Source organism: Phyllobates terribilis, unplaced genomic scaffold (assembly GCF_046119375.1).
Source record: "Phyllobates terribilis strain yellow unplaced genomic scaffold, ASM4611937v1 Scaffold_2__4_contigs__length_985480577, whole genome shotgun sequence".
NCBI lineage: Eukaryota > Metazoa > Chordata > Amphibia > Anura > Dendrobatidae > Phyllobates > Phyllobates terribilis.
Genome location: NW_027362762.1, coordinates 106,869,440 through 106,889,127, shown reverse-complemented (window position 1 = coordinate 106,889,127; position 19,688 = coordinate 106,869,440).

The window sequence follows — 19,688 nt, the reverse complement described above, 5'->3', positions numbered from 1 at the left end:
CTCTGCCGATAACCCCAAAAAGGCCATTTGCACCACCTGCCAGGCCAGCATCAGCAGGGGTGGCAAAACGACCAGCCTGACCACCACCAGCATGATTAGGCACATGGCAGCAAAGCACCCGACTTTGTGGGCCAAACCCCAGGGTCCAGGAACAGTGTCTGCGGGTGGCACCATTGTTTCTTCCGCTGTTGTGCATGCAAGCCAATCCCCTGTCTATGGTGCATGCGAAGACGCCTCCTGCCCTGCACCTGTCGTTGCACACTCTCAAGTAGCAGCATCAGGAAGTACGTCCATGTCCTTGACCCAGCGCAGCGTTTAGTTGTCAATACCCCAGTCCTTGGAACGCGAGCGCAAATATGCAGCCAACGCCCCACAGGCCACACTACTAAATTCTCACATTTCACGACTGCTTGAGCTCGAAATGTTGCCTTTTAGGCTCGTGGAGACGGAAGCATTCCGCAACCTGATAGCGGCGGCCGTCCCTGGGTGCTCGGTACTCAGTCCCCAGCCGCCACTATTTCTCCCGGTGTGCCGTCCCCGCATTACACAAGCACGTGTCCCAAAACATTAGCCGTGCTCTCAACAACGCAGTTACTGGTAAAGTCCACCTAACCACGGACATGTTGACAAGTGCTTGTGGGCAGGGACGGTACATCTCGCTGACGGCACACTGGGTTAACATAGTGGAAGCCGGGACCCAGTCGGACCTTGGGACGTAACATGTCCTCCCGACGCCAAGGATTGCGGGCCCTAGGTCAATCAGGGTTGCCCCCACGGTCTACAACTCCTTCACCTCATCCTCCTCAGCCTCCTCCTTCTCTTCAGCCTCCATCTCCGAAATGACCACATCAGTCACAAGCTGGAAGCACTGCAGCACTGACTCGACCAAGCGGCAACAGGCTGTGCTGAAGCTAATATGCTTAGGTGAAAAACCGCACAATGCTGAAGAGTTGTGGACAGCTCTGAAAGAGCAGGCAGATCTGTGGCTCACACCGCTAAACCTACAGCCAGGCATGGTCGTGTGTGACAATGGCCGGAACCTGGTGGCGGCTCTGAGGCGAGGCGAGCTCACACACGTACCATGCCTGGCCCATGTGCTTAACCTCATGGTTCAGCGGTTTCTCAAATCCTACCCGGAGCTGCCGGATCTGCTTGTTAAAGTACGCCGCCTGTGTGCCCATTTTAAAAAGTCAGCTACAGCTTCCGCCGCCCTTGCAGTGTTTCAGCAGCGTTTGCAGCTTCCGGCTCACAGACTGATGTGTGATGTCCCCACGCGTTGGAACTCTACACAGCAGATGTTGGGAAGGATTTGTGAGCAGAAGAGGGCAGTTGAGTACCAGCATCAACAAGGCCGTTGGTATTCAGTTCAGACTCCACACATATGACCTCAGGAGTGGACATGGATGTCAGGCATATGTACCATCCTCCAAAACTTTGAGGACTCCACCAAGATGGTGAGCGGCGATGACGCCATAATTAGCGTCACCATCCCGCTTCTCTGTCTTCTGAAACGCTCTCTGCTCGCAATCAAAGAGGATCCATTGCAGGCGGAGCACGATGAGATGGAGCAAGGAACCATACAGGGTGATTGCACACAGCCAAGCCTCATCTCATCCCAACGTGGATTGAGTCACAATGAGGAAGAGGAGGAGGAGGAGGAAGAACAGGAGCTAGTTTCATGCACTATAGACGGTACTACCTGCACAGCTGTCATACCGTCTGTTCAGCGTGGATGGCCAGAGGACAGATAGGAGGAGGAGGAGAGCATGCTCAGTCATCCTCTTGGTGAGGACACGGAAGTCTCGCCTGTTAGTAGTCTGGCACGCATGACTGAGTTTACGTTACACTGCGTTTCCCATGACCCTCGCGTTCTCAAAATTTTGGGTGACAGTCATTACTGGTTGGTGACACTTCTAGACCCATGCTACAAGGAGAACTTTATATCTCTTATTCCTGAGGCAGACAGGTCTACAAAAATGGGGCTGTACCAGAAGGCCCTTGTTGCGGAACTATTAAAAAAATTCCCATCTGAAAATGCTGGCGGCAGAGGGCACACTTCATTGGACAACCAAGGAGTACAGGTGAGAGAGACACAACTTCAATCCAGCAGAGGCAGGGAAACACTGTCAAAGTTCTGGGAGAGTTTTCTCAGACCCTCCCATCGCACAGGCCCTGAGACGCGGGGTACTCTCACAAGGAGTGCAAAGTTTGGGAAGATGCTGAGGGAGTACCTTGCAGACCGTACCAACGTCCTGCGTGATTCCTCTGTGCCTTATAATTATTGGGTATCCAAGCTGGATATGTGGAATGAACTGGCTCTCTATGCCTTGGAGGTCCTGGCCTGCCCTGCCGCCAGCGTTTTATCAGAGCGGGTTTTTAGTGCCGCTGGTGCAATTATAACTGATAAGCGCATCCGCCTGTCAACTGAAAATGCTGACAGGCTGACTCTTATAAAAATGAACAAGGGCTGGATTGGGCCAGACTTCTCAACACCACCGAATGATAGCAGCGCAACTTAAGCTCAAATCCAGTGTCTTTTCTTGGGAGGTGTATTCTCATGCACCTTTTCACACCCACACATGGGTATACGCTTCCTGATTTGGGCTATTTGCTCTTGTCCTCCTCCATCTCCTCATCCTCCACCACCATATCACCAGGGTGACCGTGGTCCGTGATGCAACACCCACATAATTTTTTTAACCCCTTTACAACCCAAGGTGGTTTGCACATGGTTTGACCAGGCCAATTTTTACAATTCTGACCACTGTCACTTTATGAGGTAATTACTCTGGAACGCTTCAACGGATCCCCCTGATTCTGAGATTATTTTTTCTTGACATATTGTACTTCATGATAGTGGCAAAATTTCTTCGATATCACTTGCATTTATTTGTGAAAAAAATGGAAATTTGGCAAAAATTTTGAAAATTTAGCGATTTTCAAAATTTGAATTTTTATGCCCTTAAATCAGAGAGATATGTCACACAAAATAGTTAATAAATAACATTTTCCACATGTCTACTTTACATCAGCACAATTTTGGAACCAAAATTTTTTTTTATTGGGGAGCTATAAGGGTTGAAAGTTGACCAGTGATTTCTCATTTTTCCAACAAAATTTACAAAGCAATTTTTTTAGGGACCACATCATATTTAAAGTCACTTTGAGGGGTCTTTATGACAGAAAATACCCAAAAGTGACACCATTCTAAAAACTGCACCCTTCATGGTGCTCAAAACCATATTCAAGAACTTTATTAACCCTTCAGGTGCTTCACAGGAATTTTTGGAACGTGGAAGAAAAAAATTAACATTTAACTTTTTTCACAAAAATGTTACTTTAGACCCAATTTTTTTATTTTCGCAGGGGTAACAGTAACAAATGGACCCCAAAATTTGTTGTGCAATTTCTCCTGAGTAAGCAGATACCCCATATGTGGGGGAAAACCACTGTTTGGGCGCACGGCAGGGTTCGGAAGGGAAGGAGCGCCATTTGACTTTTTGAATGTAAAATTTGCTTGAATAATTAGCGGACGCCATGTTGCATTTGGGGAGCCCCTGATGTGCCTAAACAGTGGAAACCCCCCACAAGTGACACCATTTTGGAAACTAGACCCCTCAGGGAACTTATCTAGATGTGTGGTGAGCACCTTGAACCCCCAGGTGCTTCACAGAAGTTTATAACATTGAGCCGTAAAAATAAAATTTTCACATTTTTTCCTCAAAAATGTTTTTCAGCCCCCACTTTTGCATTTTCATAAAGGTAACAGGAGAAATTGCACCATGCTGTTTGTTCTGCAATTTCTCCTGAGTAAGCAGATACCCCATATGTGGGGGTAAACCACTGTTTGGGCGCACGGCAGGGTTCGGAAGGGAAGGAGCGCCATTTGACTTTTTGAATGTAAAATTTGCTTGAATAATTAGCGGACGCCATGTTGCATTTGGGGAGCCCCTGATGTGCCTAAACAGTGGAAACCCCCCACAAGTGACACCATTTTGGAAACTAGACCCCTCAGGGAACTTATCTAGATGTGTGATGAGCACCTTTAAGCCCCAGGTGCTTCACAGAAGTTTATAACATTGAGCCGTAAAAATAAAATTTTCACATTTTTCCCACAAAAATGTTTTTCAGCCCCCACTTTTGCATTTTCATAAAGGTAACAGGAGAAATTGCACCATACAGTTTGTTGTGCAATTTCTCCTGAGTAAGCAGATACCCCATATGTGGGGGAAAACCACTGTTTGGGTGCGCAGCAGGGTTCGGAAGGGAAGGAGCGCCTTTTGACATTTTGATTGTAAAATTTGCTTGAATAATTAGCGGATGTGCCCCTGATTTGCCTATACAGTGGAAACCCCCCATAAGTGACACCATTTTGGAAACTAGACCCCTCAGGGAACTTACCTAGATGTGTGGTGAGCACCTTGAATCCCCAAGTCCTTTACAGAAGTTTATAACATGGAGTCATGAAAATAAAAAAATCAAACTTTTTCCACAAAAATGATGTTTTAGCCCCAATTTTTTTATTTTCACAAGGGTAAGAGGAGAAAATGGACCCCAAAAACTTTTGTGCAATTTCTCCTGAGTACGCCAATACCCCATATGTGGGAAAATACAGTGTTTGGGCGCACAGCAGAGTTCAGAAGGGAAGGAGCACTGTGTGACTTTTTGAACGCAAAATCGGCTGGAATCAAGAGCGGACGCCATGTCGCGTTTGGAGAGCCCCTGATGTGCCTAAATAGTTGAAACCTCCCACAAGTGACCCCATTTTGGAAACTACACCCCTCTAGGATTTTATCAAGGGGCATAGTGAACATTTTGAACCCAGAGGTGCGACACAGAATTTGATGACATTAGGTCATCATAAGTTGTCATTAGTCTTGAGCGCAAGTGCACGCTACTTGAGTTTGCATCGGGTAGTCAGGTATGCACCATGTATCACGGGTGCTCAAGTGAAATGCTCGAGTCCCCGCCCGCATGTATCACGGTTATTAGACACCCCCAAAAAAACATGCGGGGATCGCTCGTGCATGGCAGGCAATCCCCGCAAGTTTTTTTTGGCCGTGAAGCATATGGGGCGGAGACTCGAGCACCCGCGATACTCAATGCATACCCGAGCACCCGATGCAAACTCAAGTAGCGAGCACTTGTGTTCAACACTAGTTGCCATATCGTCATCTTTTTTTTTTTTTTTTTTACTTTTGAAAAAAAAAAAACCCAACCATAACCCTACCCTAGCCCAACCCTGACCCCAACCCTAACATTAGCACAAGCCTAACCCCAACCCCAGCCCTAGCGTTTATTTTTGACGCCGTTCCTAGTGTGGTATTAGTGATTAGATGACCTTATTCTTCGGGTCGGTGCGACTACAGAGATACCAGAATCATATCGGGTTTTTATGAATGACAGCTGTCACACACTAAAAGACACATATTTTGTAAAATCTAGTTTTTGCATCGCCATATTTTGAGAGCTATAATTTTTCCATATTTTGGCCGATAGAGTCATGTGATGGCTTGTTTTTTGCGGGATGATTTGACGTTATTATTGGTGCCATTTTCAGGCACGTGACATTTTTTGATCGCTTTCTATTACAGCTTTTGGGAGGCAGAATAAACAAAAACCAACAATTCAGGAAATGGTTTTTTTTTAAAATTTTTTATTCTACTCCGCGTGTGGTAAAATTGATAAGGTAGCTTTATTCTTCGGGTCAGTACGTTTACAGCGGTACCACATTTATATCGTTTTTCTATGTTTTGGCGCTTTTACACAATAAAAGCTATTTTATAGAAAAAATTATTTTTTTGCATCGCTTTATTCTGAGAGCTATAACTTTTTGATTTTTCGGATGATGGAGCTGTATGGTGGCTTGTTTTTTGCAGGATAAGATGACGTTTTCAGTGGTACCATTTTTATTTACATTCATCTTTTTGATCGCGTGTTATTCCATTTTTTGTTTGGCAGTATGATGATAAAGCATTGTATTTTGCTTTGTTTTTTATTTTTATTTTTTACTGTGTTCACTGAAGGGGTTAACTAGTGAGACAGTTTTATAGGTCAGGTCGTTACGGACGCGGCGATACCAAATATGTGTACCTTTATTGTTTGTTTTTTTTTTTCATAATAATATTTATTGATGGGTACATTATATTTTTATTTTTGGTGGATTATTTTTTTATTTTTTTTTTTATATTTTTATAATTTTTTTTATTTTTTTTTCACTTTCTGAAAGTTTTTTTTTACTTTTTTACTTTGTCCCACTATGGGACTTTCACTTTTTTTATTCTGATCGCCTGCATAGCATAGGGATGGAGCACCATCCCTGTGCCATGTAGGAAGTCAGCGCTGCACAGTGAGAAGATTGTTTGGTCATGCACTGCGCATGACCAAACAATCTTCCTGCTGTCTGATGACCCGGATGTTGTCATGACGACAACAGCGCTGGAGGCCGGAAGAGGAGGTGAGTATTGCGATCACCTCCCCCCTTGCCACCGCAATGCTGCGATCGACTTCGATCGCAGCATTGCGGGGGTTAATGTGCCGGGAGCAGTGCGGGACCGCTCCCTGCACATAGTACCGGATGTCAGCTGTGACAATCAGCTGACACCCGGCGGCGATCGCGCCCGCACAGCCTGTGTGCGCGCGCGATTGCCATGACGTACTAATACGGGTCAGGCTCTTAAGTCCCAGGGCACAGACGCGTATTAATACGTCATGGGCTGTAAAGGGGTTAAAGGGTGTTTATGATGCCCGTAAAAAATTTTTTTTATACAGTATGTTCATGTATACCCCCCAGGGGTAAATGTTTGTCAGCCCATACACTTAGTGCATGGGCATTACAAGTATAGGAGGCCCGCTCCTTTCTAATGGGAACATTTTTTTATGAGGCCCTCCTCCACGTCTCTTCCAAGGGTCGTTGAAGTGCCTCCAAATTTTTAGCAGCCCTTGCATTCACTGCATAGGCCAACACTATGGGAGACTCTCTCCTTTCTAATGGGAATTTGTCGTTACTGTGGCCCTCCTCTATGTGTCTTTAAATTCTTAGTGGGGTTTTTCCTAAAATTGGTCAGCCATTGGACTCACTGCATACCCTATAACTGTATAGCAGACCCTCTCCTTTCTAATGGGAACATGTTGTCCCTTGTTACTGTGGCCCTGCTCTATGTGTCTTTAAATTCTTAGTGGGGTTTTTCCTAAAATTCGTCAGCCATTGGACTCACTGCATACCCTATAACTGTATTGCAGACCCTCTCCTTTCTAATGGGAACATGTCGTACCTTGTTACTGTGGCCCTGCTCTACGTGTCTTTATATTCTTAGTGGAGTTTTTCCTAAAATTGGTCAGCCGTTGGACTCACTGCATACACTATAACTGTATAGCAGACCCTCTCCTTTCTAATGGGAACATGTCGTACCATGTTACTGTGGCCCTGCTCTATGTGTCTTTAAATTCTTAGTGGGGTTTTTCCTAAAATTGGTCAGCTGTTGGACTCACTGCATACCCTATAACTGTATAGCAGACTCTATCCTTTCTAATGGGAACATGTCGTACCTTGTTACTGTGGCCCTGCTCTATGTGTCTTTAAATTCTTGGGGTTTTTCCTAAAATTGGTCAGCCGTTGGACTCACTGCATACCCTATAACTGTATAGCAGACTCTCTCCTTTCTAATGGGAATTTGTCGTTACTGTGGCCCTGCTCTATGTGTCTTTAATTTCTTAGTGGGGTTTTTCCTAAATTTGGTCAGCCGTTGGACTCACTGCATACCCTAAAACTGTATAGCAGACCCTCGCCTTTCTAATGGGAACATGTCGTACCTTGTTACTGTGGCCCTGCTGTGTGTCTTTAAATTCTTAGTGGGGTTTTTCCTAAAATTGGTCAGCCGTTGGATTCACTGCATACCCTATAACTGTATAGCAGACTCTCCTTTCTGAATGGAATTTGTCTTTACTGTGGCCCTGCTCTATATGTCTGAAATTCTTAGTGGGGTTTTTCCCAAATTTTGACAGCCCTTGCAGTCACAGCATGAGCATTACCACTATAGGAGACCCGCTCCTTTATAATGGGAACATTTTTTTTACTGAGACCCTCCTCTATGTCTCTTCAAAGGGGTATTGGGTTGCGTCCAAATTTTTGGCAGCCCTTGCAATCACTGGATACGCAATAACAGTATAGGAGACCCACTTGTTAATAATAAGAACAACAAAGCATAGCCTGCTGATGGCTCTCTAACAATAGCGAGGGCTGACTGCTGGCCTTTTAAGAATAGTAAGGGCTGTCTGATGGCCCTTTAAAAATAGGGTTTATGACTTTCAGAGTCCCTCCATCATAAATAAAACAGGATGTGTCTGATGATGTGTCACACACCACATTGCCAGATAAGGTTGTAAAATGACATTTCCCTGTGAATTCATTTGTCTTAAAAAATAACGTAAAAAAACAAAACAATAGGATCTTTCTTTAGTATAAAAAACAGCGTCACCAATTTAACCTCAATGTAATCACATTGTTCAGCTCATGCACCTCCTCCTCCATCTCCGAAATGACTACATCAGTCACAAGCTGACAGCACTGCAGCAGTGCCTTGGCCAAGCGGCAACAGGCTGTGCTGAAGATAACATGCTTAATGCTTAATTGACAAACCGCCCAGCGCTGAAGAGTTGTTGAAAGCTGTAACACAGCAGCCTGATCTGTGGCTCCCACCGCTGAACATACAGCCAGGCATGGTCGTGTGCGACAATGGACGGAACCTGGTGATGGAGAAATGACAGCCGGGGTAGATACGGTTTCCCTCTATGCCAGTCCTTTCACTGAGCTAAAGAATATGGCTGTGGTGAAATACAACTCCCACTGAGAAGCTGTTTCAGATTGAAAAACATTTTGCCCACCAGAGGATTTGATTCTGAGGGATAACCTTTCTCACCCGCTCAAGAGCCCCATAGCAGCTGCAAAGTTAGTGCTATCATGAACTCTCCTGAGGTAGAAGCCAAGGCACACCAGAGGATTCTCTAGTGTGACCGTTCAACCCTGCCGAGAAGCAGTCCTTGCTAAGAAAAGTGTGTGGGAAGGTTACCGGACACTCTATTTTTACTGAGGAGGAAACACACGCAAACACGGGGAGAACATACAAAGTCCTTGCAGATGTTGTCCTTGCTGGGATTTGAACCCAGGATCCCAGCAATGCAAGGCTTCAGTGCTAGCCACTGATCCAATGTGCTGCCGTTCACCCTCTAACATCTAACAGGCTGGAGAAACTTGCACCTACTGCCACTCTATCTTCAGCTCCTTTGTGAGAAAATGTATTTAGGCAGCCACTCAGTCTACCAAATAAAATTCCTGAGAAGGAAATTGGGGATGGCTTCGCTACTGGTACTGGGGGCAGTGCTAATACCATGGCATCGTACCATAGTTTGCTTGAAATATTCCAGGCTGGTAGGAGGCAAGCAAATTCCCACAGAAAAGTACCAGCAGTAATGTTCAGGCCACATTTCCAGTGCAAGCAGCTTTAGAGGACTTCCTGGGAGAAATGACACACAGGGTAGATACGGTTTCCCTCTATGCCAGTCCTTTCACCGAGCTAAATACAACTCTCAGCAAAAAAAGTTGTGGACTGGCTCCGTACCGTTCCTGGCCACATTCACCTGTCCACGTGTTTGATATTAGGCGGTCCTTCCCAGTAAGTGCACTGGGGAGGGCACGGGTGATGTTGTGGGACTCGTGCTTGTGGAAGGCGGAGGTGACACCGGGAGAAACAGTGGCAGCTGTGGACCGAGTATGGACACCCGGCCGCCGCCGGCATGAGGCTGTGAAAAGCTTCCGCCTCCAAGAGCTTAAAAGGCCATATTTCAAGTGCAAAGAGCTGCCCAGAAATCTGGCAGTTTAGTGTTGCGGCCTGTGGGTGGGTGGGTGGCTGGCTGCATACTTGCACTTGCATTCCAAGTGACAGAAAACTAAGCAGATGGTGGCCTCTATCATCATCATGGCCTCACCTCGGCACTATGAACTCTCCTGAAGGAGAAGCCAGGGCCCGCCGGAGGAGTCACCGGTTCTCTAGTGGGCCCGTCCAACCCTGCCAAAAAGCAGCCCTGGCTAAGAAAAGTGTGGGGGAAGGTTCCCGGACACTCTATAGCTGCATTTTTAATGTGGATCGGCCATGCTTATGCATGTTATTTCTCAAAACGCATTACAGATCAGGCCATTGTCCAACTCTGTATTCAAGAAATTAAATGAGCAAAGAAAGATGTGTGTGTGTCAAAGCACCACCGACAAGTGCGAGTTGATTTTGGACGGGCTGCCATTGCTTCTGCAACAAGCTCAATTACAGGACTTCCTGGGAAAAATGACACACAGGGTAGATACGGTTTCCCTCTATGCCAGTCCTTTCACTGAGCTAAATACAACTCTCAGCAAAAAAAGTTGTGGACTGGCTCCATACCGTCCCTGGCCACATTCACCTATCCACGTGTTTGTGGTTAGGCGGTCCTTCCCAGTAAGTACACTGGGGAGGGCACGGGTAATGTTGTGGGACCCGTGCTTGTGGAAGGCGGAGGCGATACTGGGAAATATAGTGGCGGCTGGGGACCGAGTATGGACACCCGGCCGCCGCCGGCATGAGGTTGTGAAAAGCTTCCGCCTCCAAGAGCTTAAAAGGCCATATTTTAAGTGCAAAGAGCTGCCCCTAAAAGGCTACATTTCAAGGGCAAGCAGCTGTCAAAAATTTGGCAGCATAGTATTGCAGCCTGTGGGTGGGTGGCTGCTTGCATACTTGCGCTTGCATTCCAAGGAAAGGGGTAGGGACAACTGAACGCTGCAGTGGGACAAGGACGTGGACGGTGATTGTTGCAAGCCTGCAATGACAGGTGCATGGCAGGAGTCATCTTCGCATGCGCCAAGGATCACTTATGATGGGCACACTTTTAGGCAGTGACCTGGGAGTCAGAGATGCTTCCAGAGGTCTTCCCCATGCTGTTCCCATGTCTTTTCAGCACTGTATGCATGTGTCTGATGATGTGTCACACACCACATGGCCAGATAAGGTTGTAAAATGTTAAAATGACATTTCCTGGTGTATGCATTTGTCTTGGTTGAAAGCAATGCAAAAGTGCAAAAACGCATCAAAAACGCTACGTGTGAACATAGCCCAAGTTGTGGAGGAGTGTTTTTGTTTTTGGATATTTATTTTGCCTTATATACAAGTCATTACCCTGGAAAGGATGTTCCTTAACATATTTCCCAGGAAAATCCATTTTGGTTTCGTTTTTGTATGTTTTATTGTGAGTCCGTAAAAGTGGCAGAATACTCTGACCACGTTGTTGACAGCAGTGATCTGGGAGTCAGAGATGCTTCCAGGGGTCATCCCCATGCTGTTCCCATGTCATTTGAGCACTGTTCCCATCGATTTGAGAAATTTTTAGGCCCTCTGCAGACTGCCGGGGGGAGCCGCCTGAAAAATGCTCGCATTTCCCATAGACTTACATTGGGCTCGTTGCTCGGGTCGAGCACCCGAGTATTCAATTTGCTCGACCCGAGCAACAAGTACCCGAGCATTTTAGTGCTTGCTCATCACTAATGTCGACACAAACCAAACTTTTCTTTGCAAACTTGTAGTTTTTTTTTTAACCACTTAAATTAAAAAAATATTTATGCAAGTTTGTTATCAGTGTAATTGTACATTCCTGGAGAATCATATTGCTAGGTAATTTTTACATCCCAATAAATGCCATATAAACAGAACCCAAAAAAAAATTACATAATAACATTTTTCTTTTTAATTTGACCGCACAAGGAATTGTTTTCCCGTTTTTCAGTACACCCTATGGTAAAATTAATGGTGTCCTTCAAAACTACAACTAATCCCGGAAAAAAAACTCTCATACAGCTATGACCACAAAAGAAGAACAAACAAACAAATTCAGCAGCCACAAACCACCAATAAAATTAAAAGATAGTTTATTGAAAAATATTAAAAAGACATTCCATTATAACAGTCAAGTGACCATGACCCAAGGTGAAATATGCAGTTTAATGTGCAAAATGTGGCTTACCCATAGTGAGGGAGGATAAGATGAGCCCACCACGCTGCCTCGACGTGCGTTTCGATTATTAGCTTTCTCAAGGGGAAATTTGACACAGGACAACACATTTAAATAAGTAATACAACTTTTAAGAAATGTTTAAACAAAGCTGCAAATGTAATAAAATAACAAAATGAAAACTACTGACCTCTTTTCTTTCATTTGCAATCCAAAGCTGACACTTTAGCGTTGCACGTGACTACACCAGTGTCCACATGGACCACTATTGTCTCTCGTTGTTCCTCTTACATTTTTTTAACCCCTCAACGACTGCCGATACGCATTAAAACGGTGGCCTTTAAGGGACCTTATTCCCTCATTGCCGTTTTAAAACGGTGATCGGGAACAAGGCTGCAGCACCCCCCAGACTCGGAAAATCTCTGGGGTCTCAGTTACCGGGGGTAGCTGAGACCCTGGAGAACATGATCAGGGCCGGATTTTCCGGTTCCCGATCAAATGATTGCCATTATTCAGTGAATAACAGCGATCACTAAAAAAAAAACTGTGCCCACTATTAAAATCATTTCTCTCTCTTCTGATATGATATAAATGTCAAAAGAGAAAGAAATTATGTCCCCATGTCCCCCGAACCCCACCGATTCCTCTGCCATACCCCGGTCCCTCTTGCTCCATCCCCCGGCCCTCCACGTCATCTTACTGAAAAAAAATGGCGGGTGCATGCACATTGCGTCCGCCAAGATCTGTTGGCCAGTACCCAGCAGCAATAGGGAATTTTTGCTATTGGTTTCTTTTGATCTCTGTGATAAACCCTATCACTCTTGGGGTTAGGGTTGTTAGGGTTGGAGTGGTGGTCAGGGTTGTGTTAGAGTTGGGGTAGTGGTTAGGGTTGGGATTCTGTTAGGGTTGGAGTTCGGATTGAGATTTTTTCAAAAGTAAAAAAAAAAATAATGACGATATGATGACTAGTGTTAAGAGCAACTGCTCGCTATCCGAGTTTGCATCGGGTGCACGGGTATGCACCGAGTATCGGGGATCCTCGAGTGACATGCTCGAGTCTCCGCCATACATGTTTTGCGGCTGTTATCCAAAAAAAACATGTGGGAATTGCCTGCCATGCATGGGAAATCCCCGCATGTTTTTTTTGGGGGCGTCAAGCATGTCACTCGAGGACCTGCGATATTCGGTGCATACCCGAGCACCCGATGCAAACTCGAGTAGCGAGCACTTGCTCTCAACATTAATGTTTACATATTCAATATGACAACCTAATGTTATCAAATTCTGTGTCATACCTGTGGGTTCAAAATGCTGACTATACCCCTAACTAAAATCCTTGAGGGCTGTAGTTTCCAAAATAGGGTAACTTGTAAGGGTTTTCCACTGTTTAGACACATAAGGAGCTCTCCAAGCGAGACATGGTGTCCGCTTTCTATTCCATTCAATTTTGAGTTCAAAAAGTCAAATGGCGCTCCTTCCCTTCCGAGCCCTGCCGTGCGCCCAAGCAGTAGTTTTCCCCCACATATGGGGTATCGGCATGCTCAGGAGAAATTGAACAACAAATTTTGTGGTCCATTTTCTCTTGTTATCCATGTAAAAATAAAAAAATTGGGTCTAAACTAAAATTTGTGTGAAAAAAATTAAATGTTAATTTTTTCCTTCCACATTGCTTCAGTTCCTGTGAAGCACCTGAAGGGTTAATAAACTTCTTGAATGTGGTTTAGAGCACTTTAAAGGGTGAAGTTTTTGGTGTCACTTTTGGGTATATTCTGTCATATAGGCCCCCAAAGTCACTTCAAATGTGATGTGGTCCCTAAAAAAAAAAATAGCTTTTGTAAATTTTGTTGGAAAAATGAGAAATCGCTGGTCAACTTTTAACCCTAACTTCCTAACAGAAAAAATTGTGTGCTAAAAATTGTACAGATGTAAACTAGACATGTGGGAAATGTTATTTAATATCTATTTTGTGTGACATATCTCTCTGGTTTAACAACATAAAAATTAAAAGTTTAAAAATTGTGACGTTTTCCAAATTTTCCCCAAATTTCTGTTTTTTTTCACAAATAAACGCAAATCATACAAAACAAATTTTACCACCTCCATGAAGTGCAATTGACGCGCCCCCTGGGCTGTGGGGTACCCGGTGCCGGGCCGGTAGATGCTGGGGGTGATATCACGGTGGCTGGCCCAGTCCGTGGCCCAGGGTGGTCAACAAAAAGGGAGATGATTTAAAGTAAGTTCGTGACGCCACCTGTGGAATGCGGCTAACGGGAGCCGCCGCTGCGGAGCAGTCCTCTCGAGCTGGTGTTACGGCAGAAGGGATGGTGTGGCTCTCCACAGGTAGAGCTAGCTCCAGGGCAGTGTAGGCGTAGATGGTGGATGCTGGTGAGAGACGGCAGGACGGTCCCGGAGGAAAGACGGACACTCACACGGGGGTAAGCTTCAGTACCTTTACTGGTGGTGATACAGGCACGGTCCAGGGTACTCCGGGCGAAGGATGCACTTTTGGACTCTCCCCAGTGAGCAGGTGTAGGGCCTCCTGATCCGTTGCTTCCTCTTGCTAAGCTTCTGACCTGCCTGGAGCTAGGCCTAGCTTGATTACTGTCTCTCTCTTGCACCTGCTGACCTGGTGGTAGGGCCTTCTCTTGGAGATCACTCTCCCTGGTCGCTGGGGCCTCCGTGACTCCTAGCCCTGGTACTGTAGTCAGCGTTTGGTAAACCTGGGACCTGTAGTCCTCCAGGTGTCCGGTGGTCCCTACTGGGTATAAAGGGACCCCGTAGGTGTGGACCCGGTGTCCGGTATGTATCTGGGGTGAGCCTGGTATGCTCCTCTGCCCCCTCGCTACTTCTTCCTTCTCCTCTCGCCTTCGGCCACACTCAGGGCCCTCACTATTGTTCACCTCGTGCTGTAGGCCTTGGCTCGCCTAAGCACAGCAGCCAGTGTGCTGCCTCTTCACTGCTCTCTGAGCGTCAGCACGCTCTCTCTCTGACTGAGAGACTAAACTGACACAGAACTAAAACTGAACTGAGCTGCCTGGCTCCACCCTCCCTATATATATCCCTGACGGGCTCCCTCTGCTGGTCTGAGGTGGTAGGGTGGAGGTGTGTGAATGTGTGAGGGTCTCTTGTAGAGAAGTCCATTCCAGGCACCCTTCTGGGTTCTGTGGCACCAGTAAGCATCAGGGCGCCACATCTCCCCTAGTAAAACTCAGTACTCCTGGACTGAAGCATTTTTCTCAAAACAGGTTAAACAATAACATTTCTTCCCTTTATGGGAGGCACTTTTCTTGAACGTTACAGGTAACATTATAATATAATAATATAAAGTATCTTCAGAGTTTCTCAAGTAAATGGTGTTCATCTCACCGGTGAAAGAACATGAGGGACCCGCCTGAAAACCCTCAACGTAGGCCCTGGGCGTGGCTACAGGGCATAGGTGATCCAGGTGCTGGACCACGTCTTCGGCCACGCCAAACGGGTTTTTGTTCCGTGGTCACTTAAGGGGCACTCCAGGGAGTGCAACTATGTACATGACAGTTTTTGAGCTGCTCACAGTCCTCAGCCACCGAGTCCTTTATATATATACCCTTACGGGTAACTATTTATACTGTCAGTGTTTCTCTATTTACTCCCTATACCTGACAGGGGTCTGGCCTTTTGTGCTACGCGATGACCTACGTGTAATCTGTAGTATGGATGCTTGCGCTATTTTCCACTCTATCAGCTCTATGTGTTGGTGGACTGCAATACTGCCTTAACCTCTCTACGGGACTGGCAAGTATACCATTGGCTGGGCCTTCTTGCTCTTCTTCAGCCAGTGATCCTTCTTCCGGGGATTCTTCCTGAGCAGGCTCTTCTGGGGCACTTACTAAAGAGAGAGCCTAAGGATGATGAGGGAGATCCCCTCCAATTAGGACATAATTACTTATAGAGGCAAGGAGGGAGCAATAGATCACAGTAATTTATATATCGGAAAAAGTTTATTTTATCAAAAGTTTTAAAATATGTTATGGTATAAATATTCTCATACATATGGATACAGGACATAAACTTTAGTACAAGAGGTTTATTAGAAGAGACCTATGAGCCAGACCACTATTTTGTTTCTACCCTAGATCTATAGTTCGGAATAGACAATATTTTTTAGTATAGAAAAGTTGTAAATTCCTTCCTTATAGTCTCTATATTAGGTCGAATAGAGATAATACTATTGATAATATTATAAAGGCAATGCCAAAGTATACAATAAGGAGAGGTATATTACCTGTAGACATAGGGATGTGGTCTTGGATGGCTCACTTGTTACCTCGATGCGCGTTTCATCGCTGCTGCAGTTTCGTCAGGAGGTACTTACAGGTCTTACTTGCAGTGGAGGGTCTTCTGGCTGTTGGTAGAAGTGCATCACAGGTATTATTACAGCTCCACCTAGTTGAGGCCAATCTGCCGGGAAATCTCCTAAGTCAGTATGGAGTACTTCTTTTTTAGGCTCCTCCGGTACGGTGAGAGGCACTTCCTCCTGGGGCTTCAACAGACTTGGGCACAACTTCAGATGGTCTCTCAATACCGTTGCAGTTGTTCTTCCTCCGTCTTTGCTAATTAGACAGGTTTTCCTATTGTCGAATTTGGAATTCAACACAGTGTAAGGTTCTCTTTCCCACTGGTCGTCAAGTTTGTGGTTTCTCCTTTTTCGTTTTAGCACAACTTCTCCAGGTGTCAATGGTTCGACTGGTGCACTCTTGTTGTACTGTGCTTCCTGCTTATCTCTCACCCTATTTAGACTGTCTTCGACACAGGCCTGTACTCTCCTGTACTGCTCCTGTCGCGTTGTGTCCCAGTCTTCAGTGGACATATCTGCTTCGGGTTCTACTACTGCAAGCTCCAGGTCCATGGGCAACTTTCTAGGTCTTGCTCTCATGAGGTACGCTGGAATACAATTGGTGGAACTCACAGGTATGTGATTGTACAGATCTACCAGGTCAGGTAGTTTGTCTGGCCACTGATTTCTCTCCTCTAGCGGTAAGGTCTTCAACAGGTCGATGACTATGTTATTCATCTTTTCACATAACCCATTGGTTTGGGGGTGGTACGGTGTAGTCCGGATCTTCTTACACCCGTACAGATGGCAGAACTCCTTGAACAATTCGGCTTCAAAGGCAGGGCCTTGATCCGTCAGCACCTGCTCCGGGTATCCATGGGGCCTGCAGAAGTACGCTTGAAACATCTTTGCCGCAGTCTCTGCCATCAGATCCTTGACGGGGGCGACCACCAGGAACCGGGAGTAGTGATCCACCATGGTCAAGGCATAGGAGTATCCTGACCTGCTGGGTGACAGCTTGACGTGATCCAAGGCAACGATCTCCAAAGGTCGAGTTGTCTTGATGGGCTGCAGGGGTGCCTTCTGGCTGCTGTAGTCTTTTCTTCTGAGGCTACAGGGTCCACAATCCCGGCACCATCTCTCTATGGAACTGCGCATTCCAACCCAATAAAACCGACCCTTCAGCAGGGTTTCTAGCTTCTTCCAGCCAAAGTGCCCCGCTTGATCGTGGTAGGCCTCCAACACCATCTGGATATCTGTCTTGGGCACTACTATCTGCCATACCATCTCATGGGTCCTGGGGTTGACATACCTTCGGCACAGCTTCTCTCTATAGATGAACAGCCGGCTTCTCTCATTCCACAGTTCCTTGGCTTGCGGAGGAGCGTCCTTCTCCAGGGAGGAACCTTCCTGGGTTATCAGTTCTTTAATACGGCTGACAACTGGGTCGCTGTCCTGGGTCTACTTCCAACTGTAATGAGGTAAAGGGTTTAGTGTCTTACCACGATACCTCCTGGAGGTGCGCTGCTCGTGGACCATTCCATTTCTGTGGAAGGCAGGTAGCTCAATCTCCTCCAGGTCATCCACTTCTTCAGTGTCTGACTGGTGAGGCATTCTGGATAGGGCATCGGCGTTTGCGTTCTTGTGGCCTGCCCGGTACTTGATGGTGAACTGATAGTTTGACAGTCGGGCCATCCAACGCTGTTCCATGGCTCCCAACTTGGCTGTCTCTAGATGCGTCAAGGGGTTGTTGTCAGTATAGGCCGTGAACTTACTGGAGGCCAGGTAGTGCTTGAATCGTTCAGTGATGGCCCAGACCAAGGCCAGGAACTCCAACTTGAAGGATCTATAGTTTTCCGGATTCCTCTCGGTCGGACGAAGCTTCCTGCTGGCATAGGCAATCACCTTCTCTTTGCCATACTGCTTCTGACTCAACACAGCTCCTAGTCCCTCGTTGCTGGCATCAGTGTACAGCAGGAAAGGTTGGCTGTAGTCAGGATAGGCCAGAATTTCTTTGCCAGTCAGGATCTCTTTCATCACTGCAAAGGACTCAGCCTGTTCTTTACCCCACTGGAAGGGGGGGTTTTTGCCTCTGTTGGACTGTCCTACCAGGAGATCTTGCAAAGGCGGTGCCTTCTTGGTGTAGTCCTTTACAAATCTCCGGTAATACCCGACCAGTCCCAGGAACTGACGTACCTCCTTGAGATTCTTCGGTTCTGGCCATTTCTGGATGGCGGTGACCTTCTCCGGGTCTGGTGCTAGTCCTTCTAGACTGACGATGTGCCCCAGGTACTGAACCTTCTGTTTGAGCAGGTGGCACTTGGAAGGCTTCAATTTCAACCCATACCGGGACAACGACTCAAATACATCCGGCAGGTGCTTCAAATGGTCCTCATACGTCTTGGAGTACACTATCACGTCATCCAGGTATAGCAGCACGGTCTCAAAGTTACGGTGTCCCAAACAGCACTCCATCAATCTCTGGAACGTTCCAGGGGCGTTGCAGAGTCCGAACGGCATACTGTTGAATTTGCAGAATTCCATTGGGGTAGTGAAGGCCGTCTTCTCCCGGTCCTCCTCAGCAACTGCTACTTGCCAGTACCCACTAGTGAGGTCAAGGGTAGAGAAGTAATTTGCAGACTTTAGTGCTGCCAGGGATTCCTCTATACGGGGCAAAGGGTATGCATCTTTATGTGTTATGCGGTTTACCTGTCGGTAATCTACACACATCCTCATGCTTCCATCCTTTTTCCTGACCAGGACCAGGGGAGCTGCCCAGGGACTACAGCTATCTCTTATTACCCCTGCCTTCTTCATGTCATGCAACATTTCCTTCGCTTTCTGGTAGTGTGCTGGTGGTATGGGCCTGTAACGTTCTTTGATGGGTGGATGGTCACCTGTGGGTATATGGTGTTGTACCCCTTTAATCCTCCCGAAATCAAGTGGGTGTTTGCTGAATACTCCCTCGTATTCCTGAACCACCCTGTGTACACCCTGTTTCTGATGGACAGGAGTGGCGTCAGTCCCAACATGGAGCTGTTGACACCAATCCCCCACCTGGGTTTCCGAGTCGTTATCCTCCACTCTGTCTGGTGAGGTTAAGGACTCCACTGTGTGGATAGCGTTGTTATTTGCAGTTTACAATCTGGCAACAGTGGCATATCGTGGTAATTTGACTTCATCCTCTCCTTAGTTTAGGAGGCGTACGGGCACCCTCCCATTGCGTACATCCACTACCCCTCTGGCAGTTAAGAGTGTAGGTCTGTGCTCTGAGCTAATGGGCTCCACTACCACCTGGTAGTTCTGTCCCTTGAGACCTATTGCTGCCCTACACCAAATCAGCATT